Source organism: Pseudophryne corroboree, chromosome 8 (genome assembly GCF_028390025.1).
Source record: "Pseudophryne corroboree isolate aPseCor3 chromosome 8, aPseCor3.hap2, whole genome shotgun sequence".
Taxonomy (NCBI): Eukaryota; Metazoa; Chordata; class Amphibia; order Anura; family Myobatrachidae; genus Pseudophryne; species Pseudophryne corroboree.
The window spans coordinates 139,126,982-139,135,532 of record NC_086451.1 but is presented as its reverse complement, the minus strand read 5'-3'; the positions used below and the strand labels follow the sequence as shown (position 1 = coordinate 139,135,532).

The 8,551-nt window shown below is 39.8% G+C and overlaps 1 pseudogene; it reads left to right on the top strand.

The window, feature by feature from the left end:
* Positions 1 to 6,998: 6,998 nt before the first annotated feature.
* LOC134951411 (5S ribosomal RNA) lies at positions 6,999 to 7,117 on the top strand (annotated as a pseudogene).
* Positions 7,118 to 8,551: the final 1,434 nt, after the last annotated feature.

The following is an 8,551-nucleotide window of genomic DNA, read 5'->3' as shown; positions in this document are numbered from 1 at the left end:
TTAAATTTTTGATTAACATGATTAATCTTTATTTTCCCAAATTCCTCTTTCACACAATCGTAGAATATATCTATATGACTCCTTTTAGATTCAACTAGATAGTATTTGGAAGAGAGTGAGACTAATGTTTTTTTGATTGGTTCATAAGCTAGTTTCTGTACAGGTTTTTTTTAGAAAATGTCTCTGCAAGGTTAAATTGTGGACAAATTTATTAAGATCTACGAACAATTCAAATCTATTAATGTGAGAGTCGGGCAAACTTCAATCCTTTTTCTAATATCTTACTCTTTGGTTCAGATAACTGTTTGTTTGAGATGCTGATGGTTGCTCTTGGTTCCCATCTAATAAATTGAATTGGTTTCTCCTTTTTTTTGGATAACCTCCCACTGCCCCTTTTTCTTTTTCTCCATTGTACAGTCTTCTTTTTATTGCCTGTGGGGAGTCTATTCTGTGGTGGAGTTCCTCTTTTCTCTGTGCATGGGGGAGCTGTCTACCTCTTCTCTGATCTAAAAAATGTCTCCTTGTTGAAGATGGGGGAGAATGTAGGGATTCATACTGATTGCTGGTTGGGAGAGGTTCAGTTTGCTCCTTATAGCGATTTTGAGGGGCAACTTTTGTTGGTCCTTTTCTATTTCTCAAATAGAAGGCGCATCTTAACAATAAAATTTGTAAAAATTCAATATTAGGGCAAACAATACATCCCTGTAGTTGTTTTAGAAGAGTCTCCATAAGACACTGTGCAAATCTTCTCTTCCTTTACCAGGTGTTATCTCACAAGATGGTGTCAACATGTGAAAAAGACAATAATATATATATGTGTAATAAAGTTTTATCAAAAGAAATACAACAGTCTCTTATTGTGTGATGCACAAACAGAATGGTCAAATGGATGATGGACTTTTTCAATCGAGGGGCGCACCCTGACTCACATTTCAATAGATGTGCCACACATATAATGGTATCTTTATCCACCACGGTGCCTGGAAACCCCAGCATGCAATAGGACCCTTAAATAGTAGGTAAGCGTACCCCACTCACACAACAAAAGGCTGAATCAAAGCACATAAAAGTTTATTTTGTGTTTTAAAGGAATATTCTTATTATTGATGTGGGGCGTACCCTACTCACGGGAAGGTTATTAGTATTAAAGCATATCTGGGTTTCTTTCAAAGGCTGAACATATGCACGATCATCATGATGGACATACTCATATATGGCACTTTCAGCGATGGGACACCATACACGAATTTAACAGCAAAAGTCCATAAAAAAGTTTATTAAATAAACCTCACACAGTTGAGGTACAAGATAAAAAACAAACAGCATACACATGGACCAAAAGTCCAAAGATAACATCAAAAAAAGACTTGCAGGTCTTAGAAAAAAGGTAATGCTTATATAAAAAAAAAAAAAAAAAAAGACTGGATCTTCTTCAGAAAAAACAAATGAATACTGAAAAATAGAATGTCAGTTCATACTCGTATGGGATCAATGATGGTCCACACTCTCAGCTGGTCTGTCTACTGTGCTGTGTAATTCTCAAGGGGTGCTGCCTATGCTGTATAAATCGAGGGGTGGTGCCATATAATTCCAGGGGTGCTGCTGTTCTTGATCCCAGGTTTAAATGAAAGACTAGAGCAGATATGAAACAAGCTATAACACCAAAACAGATTTATGAAAACATAGCCGCAAAGGTGGAAATGGAAATTGCTGTTTTGACAAAGTGTTTTTTAATAAAGTGGAGAGAGTCCACATTTGCGGCCAAAGTCAGTGTGACTCAGAAGAGACAGAATCATAATCCAGCAAAACTAATGGAGAGGTAAAAGAGAGATTTTCTGCCAGAGCAATAGAGAGAGATTCTTCTCAATTATTTCATGTTAGGGACTCACTCAAATGAATGGCTCCAATTAGTCAACCTTAATTTTGATTTATTATTGATGTTCCACATTTTGGGATTATTTATTTACAAGATGCGCTTTTGTTGTACAGGGTTCTTTTCCTCAGGGCTGCGTAGGGTTATCGCAAGACCGCGTGGTATTATAAGAGTTTTAAGTGATCTTGCATTGCATCAGCTTTCCATTGCACTGCAGCGCTAGGTGGGCCAGGAGCTCCTGTGAGGGACAAACAGTTACTGAATAAGGCCCAGTATGGGTGGTCATTTCTGAGTTGTTCGCTCGTTATTTTTTTGTCGCAACGGAGCGATTAGTCGCTAATGCGCATGCGCAATGTCCGCAGTGCGACTGCGCCAAGTAAATTTGCTATGCAGTTAGGTATTTTACTCACGGCATTACGAGGTTTTTTCTTCGTTCTGGTGATCGTAATGTGATTGACAGGAAGTGGGTGTTTCTGGGCGGAAACTGGACGTTTTATGGGAGTGTGTGAAAAAACGCTACCGTTTCTGGGAAAAACGCGGGAGTGTCTGAAGAAACGGGGGAGTGTCTGGGCGAACGCTGGGTGTGTTTGTGACGTCAAACCAGGAACGAAACTGACTGAACTGATCACAGATGCCGAGTAAGTGTGGAGCTACTCCGAAACTGCTAAGAAGTGTCTATTTGCAATTCTGCTAATCTTTCGTTCGCAATTTTGATAAGCTAAGATTCACTCCCAGTAGGTGGCGGCTTAGCGTGTGCAAAGCTTCTAAAAGCAGCTTGCGAGCGAACAACTCGGAATGAGGGCCATGGAGTCTCATGGTGGTTTACAGCCAGGAAGATGTCTGGCTTACCAGGATGAGGCATGCTATGGGCATAGAGGTTAGCATTGCTTCCTCCCACAGTCCTACTTATAGTATGAAATTACTTTCAACTGTAGAGTGGTAAGCTCCACTGGTGCAGGGGCTAAATAACAAGAAAGTCACTGCACAGTCCTGCTTAGTACTGTACTGAACCCACCCAAACTCAACTGCTGCATCCGGGGCTTCTGTGGGGGCTCTGGAGGGGCTGCTAAAACATCTAAGGGGCTGCTCTATTTAAAAATTAAATATTAAAAAAATAAACAAGACACAGGTATGCTCACATGCGTGTAACTGGGACACACAGGTATGCTCACATGCGTGTAACTGGGACACACATGTATGCTCACATGCGTGTAACTGGGACACACAGGTATGCACACATGCATGTAACTGGGACACACAGGTATGCTCACATGCATGTAACTGGGAGCTGTAAAAAACAAAAATAAGTCATCTGCCACAAAATATGGAAATAAAAATGCAATAAAAAATGGAAAAAAAAGAAACCTTTGAGATTTTCACAAAATAAGTCTCCAGACTCTGTGGAGGGGAAAATATCCAATCTTGATCCTGTGGTATCATTCATTTTTGGCTGACCTACTCTGGTTTATACTGAATCATAACCTTTTCACCTTAAATAATAGACTTTACCTGCAAATTAGGGGCACAGCCATGGGGGCAGCGTGTGCCCCTACCTATGCCAATATCTTCTTAGGGTGGTGGGAAAGGGAATTTGTGTTCAGTGACTGCAACGACATTTTCACAGACAATATCATCATGTGGGTCAGGTATATCGATGATATCCTGATGATCTGGGAGGCAGATATAGAGACACTACTGCTATTTATTGAGCACTTGAACAACAACGATCTCAATATCCGGCTTACTCATCAGATAAGCCAGGAGGAACTTCCATTCCTAGATGTCCTCATTTACAAAGATGAAAATTATATGATTGCAATGAAATTATATAGAAAAGAGACATCATCTAATACCCTGCTACATCAGACCAGTTCCCATTTTCCCCCAACCATAGACAATATTCCAAAGGGAGAATTCTTACGTTTAAGAAGGAACTGCTCCAACGATTTGGACTTTGTGGCACAAAGTAAAGACCTTTCAAATCGATTACGTGAAAGAGGGTATAGTAATACATCGATCAAGAAAGCCAGTAGAAGTGTGCAGACTATTAACAGAGAACAACTGATTTTCAACAAAAAACAGAAGCAACAAGATTCAAACACTATTAGATTCGTTGGTGGTTTCTGTAAGGAATGGTACCAGGTGAAACAAGCCATTCAGAAACATTGGGGGATCTTACATTTAGACCCCACTTTATCTGAAAAATTAGGACCACGAGTCTCCATGAGCTGGAGGAGGGCAAAAAATGTTAAAGACAGATTGGTCACCAGCCATTTCCAACAATTTCCAGCTAAGCCACAGATCACAACTGGCACGTACCCATGTGGCCATTGTAGAGCTTGCCAGTACATTCACAAGACTGATAATATCCAAGACCGATACGGCAAGAGCATTAAACTCAGACATTTCATTAATTGTTCCACAGAAGGCGTGGTGTACTGCATTACTTGCAGTTGCCATAAAAGATACGTAGGGATGACAACAAGACCCTTTAAGCAAAGGATATTGGAGCATATAGGCTCCATTCGAAATGCCACCAAAGACCTTGAAAGAATGAAGCAGATTACCTCTGTGGCACGACATTTTTTGTATCAGCATGCCGGCCGATGGGACGAATTGAAAGTATGCGGTCTAGAAAAAGTGAAAATGGGCATACGTGGAGGTGACTGGACCAACATACTCCTACGCAAGGAATGTGAATGGACTTTCAAATTAGACTCTCTGCATCCACAGGGACAAAATGAAACAATGAACTTTGGTGCCTTCCTCCCAATTTGATCATGCATATATTTCTCAGATTCCAGTCAATATATAATTTTTTTTCCTCTTTTCCTTCTTCCCACAACATGTATGTCTATTCACTACATCCAGGCATCACACATTTTTTTTCACACTATATTTGGTCTTTTCACTTAGGTTTCATGAGGTTTTCAATTTAATTCGGGCTTAGTTCACTTTCATTGTATCTTACATCACACAATCTTATCTAATTATATTTACATAATTTTAGGACTTACATCAGCATGCTTTATGCACACACTCACTGATCTCATGCACACTCAGCATACTCCATTCTTTTTCTCTCTAATTTTTCCTCTTTCCTCCCATTCACACAGTTCCTACATTTTTATCACTTACTTATTCACTTAGTCATTATAATACAACTTAATTTGCATATTATTATCTATCTCCTCACATTTTGCAATCTCCTTTATCGTTTCACAATTTCAATCGCTTTCTTCTTTCCCTCTATTTTTTGTTCAGAAAAGAGTAAGAATTTTTCTGCATAAAAATCCCCTTTTTTTATCAAATCTTACAACAACTCCTTTATGTAATTATCCTATTCAAATATCCTTCAGTACTATAAGTAATCAGCACAAAATTTAGCAAGTGGTCCTCGTAGTTTAATACGTATCCTCTAATTAATTAATTACTGGCATCTTCCTTCACTGTTACTGTAATTAAATTGATTAACTAATTCATCAACCTTTTATTAATTATATATTTCAAATCACCGATGATGATGATAATATCATTATTATTTTTTAATAGAGATACTATGGTGCCTTTGTTTTTATTTTTTATTTTCGGTTCTCACTTTGGAATCGACATATAATTACATCATGGTCATAGGTTATTTTCAATTTATATAACAAACTCCTTCCAAGCATCAGATCTATTCTCTTTCAAGTATGTTTCTGCTCCCTGTAAACGCAATACTCTCATTATGTTTAAGCTGTCAGCTCCAATGTAATTAACCAGAACATATGGGTCTCTTATTAAGCCCAGGTTTCTCTGGCGTCAGGCACGGCATTCTTAAACATACGATTCCGCTGTGTTAATCCAGCTACTACAGCCGTTATTGGTGGTATTTCCCAATATAATGCTGTTGCCAGCGCCACAATGCTCACGCTACCCGTGAATAAGCCGACTGCGAAACGTACGTTGGATACGTGATTGAGGGTCACGGAGAGCGCTCTCACGTGACCGGTCTCAGACCAGCGACGGAGGACAGGAGATCGGGCGAGGCGGCCAGTCTGCACACCGCACGGACTTAGGCGGCTCGGCGGCACTTGACGGGACGGGGAGGCGCACAGCCAAATAAGTATCCTCTCTCCCCCTTCCCCCCTGCTCACTGTCCCCATCATCACCATAAAGTCAAACGCTCATTTGGGCAATTCTATCTCGCTGGTTTTGAGGAGCAAGTATATGCTGAGAATTATCAACTGCAGGTGTTGTGTATTATCAATCACACCGCTACCTGTGGTATTTAGCTGCCAACTTTTTGTTTGATAATCACTTAAGCTGCTTTTCATATTTCATATACGTAAGTTAGCAGCAAATTGTTCTGTGAAGCACATAATAATTTACCATAGGTGCTATCTATGATTAACCGCACTATTATCTGTGGCATTTAGCCATCAACTTTTGCCTGTAAATTATTTAGGCTGTTTTGTATGTTTAAAAGATGTAAGTTGAGTATATACTTATAACATAGTGCAGGGCAGTGGTAGCTGCAACGATGTGTGTTTTTTCTCTTTCAAAAATTACATTTGGCTTCTAAGTATCAGTTTATGTCAAATTCATGGCAACAATTGTATTTGTTATATCAGTTGCACTGCATTGTTTAACTAATTGCAGCAAATATATATTTCTTTGAAGCACATTTATCTATTCATCTGTGTGCTATTTTAGCTAATCTTTCCACCTTTGATACAAACTAAGTATCACACCCGACAATTAAGCATGGATCATTTCTCTATTAATGTTGGTGTATCAGAAAATATTATTTAATTAATGTTTTCCTGACGGGCAGATTCAATCTGCAATAACAGACACTTGGTTCATTGGAATTTTGTGTTTGCTCTCCATACATGCCTTAAATTATAATAGGCTATTCTTCTTGCTTTGCCTCACGCCACGAACAGGAATAACAGAGGCTTATGTTATCAACCCTTGTTGACCATATGATTTAACCTCTGCATACCCATGTGTCTGGGTCGCTAAACTGGTGCAATGACGGTCAACAAAATTATTTAATAAGGAGGAATGCATCTGGCTAAACTGGCACAATAACACACATCCCTTACATAATAGCTGCACTCACTGCCCTTTTCCATACGTCACCTACTACCATACCACACTGGGTATGCCCAACCCCGTCTGATCTTGGAGGCAATACAGTGTTGGGCCTGGTCAGTACTTCAGTGGGAGACCACTTAGGAATACCAGGTGTTGTAGGTCTCCAGTGGAATTGAATTGGTGATTGCACTGAACCCACGGAGGGATGAGCATTTGCTTGCTAGACACTGAATTATCACAGTAATAATCCATCAATATGTTCCCAGACTTAACTTTATGTATGGCCTAGAAAATGTTAAGCCATCTCATCATTAAATTGGGTATCTTATGCTTTTTTATTTTTCTTAGTAATTTCAATTAGTGTACATAGCCTTTTATTACATATAGACTATTAAAAGTTATGTTTTAATTAATTCATTACCACATTACTATTCATACAGACATCATATCTGCAAGTAACTCTCCGGGAATGAGTGCTCCCAACCAAGGTCATTTTTTCTTCTCTTTCTAATTTCAAATACGTTTGGACCTTTGGGAGCACCGCTGACAATCACCATTTTTTCTGCCCATAGATATTTATTCTGATGGTAGAAGGTGATCTATCTTAGACCATTGTCTAATCTGTCAGTTTTTCTCGGAGCGAACATTTCATTTACTGTTTTCATCACAATCTCTCTTTTTGATCCTGTGCGGTATTCCCAAACCCAAACCCCCCCTTTTCTGATGGACACAAGGTCGACAGGAACAAGGTCGACACGGAAAAAGGTCGACATGAGTTTTTTATGTTTTTTTGGTGTTGTTTTCTTCGTAGAGTGACCGGGAACCCCAATTAGTGCACCGCGTCCCCTCGCATGGCTTGCTTTGCTCGCCATGATTCGGGCATGGTGCCTTCGCTCCGCTCCGCTCGGCACAGATTACTGTTCCAATCGTAGTCCACGTGGATCTCTAAGTATGAAAAGGTTCCAAAAAAGAAAAAAATTGTGAAAAACTCATGTCGACCTTGTTCCTGTCGACCTTTTGTCCATGTCAAACTTTTGTCCATGTCGACTTAAGGTGTGTCGACCAATTGGCGTCGACCTAAGGTGTGTTGACCTTTTTTGTTGTCGACCTGGAGTCCGGATACCATATAGGAGTGGAGGTGAAAGCCTGTGTATTGTTCCCGATTGTGTGTGCCTCTCTAATTTGTAATCACCTTCTTGACACTGTCCTCTTCCTCTTGCCTCTTCTCATAATGTGAAAAGTCATCAAAGAAGGAGGTGTTATGTTTATAGCTAGCTATGATTCTGAGAACTTGTCAAGCTTTTTCCGGGGGGACCTCCTGTCGCTAAAATGATGGGTTTATTAAACTGTACGTGTCCTGTTTAAACAACATAAGGGTAGGTGGGAGGGCCCAAGACAATTCCATTGTGCACCTCTTTTCTTCTTTGCATTATGTGCTCTGCAGGGTCTAGTTTTTAAAACTGCAATCCTGTCTGCCACTGTAGTGCCACTCCTAGATGGGCCAGGTGTTTGTGCCGGCCACTTGTGTTTCTTAACTTAGTCATCCAACTACCTTGGTGCAACCTTTTGACCTAAAAACAATATTGGGAGGTGTGA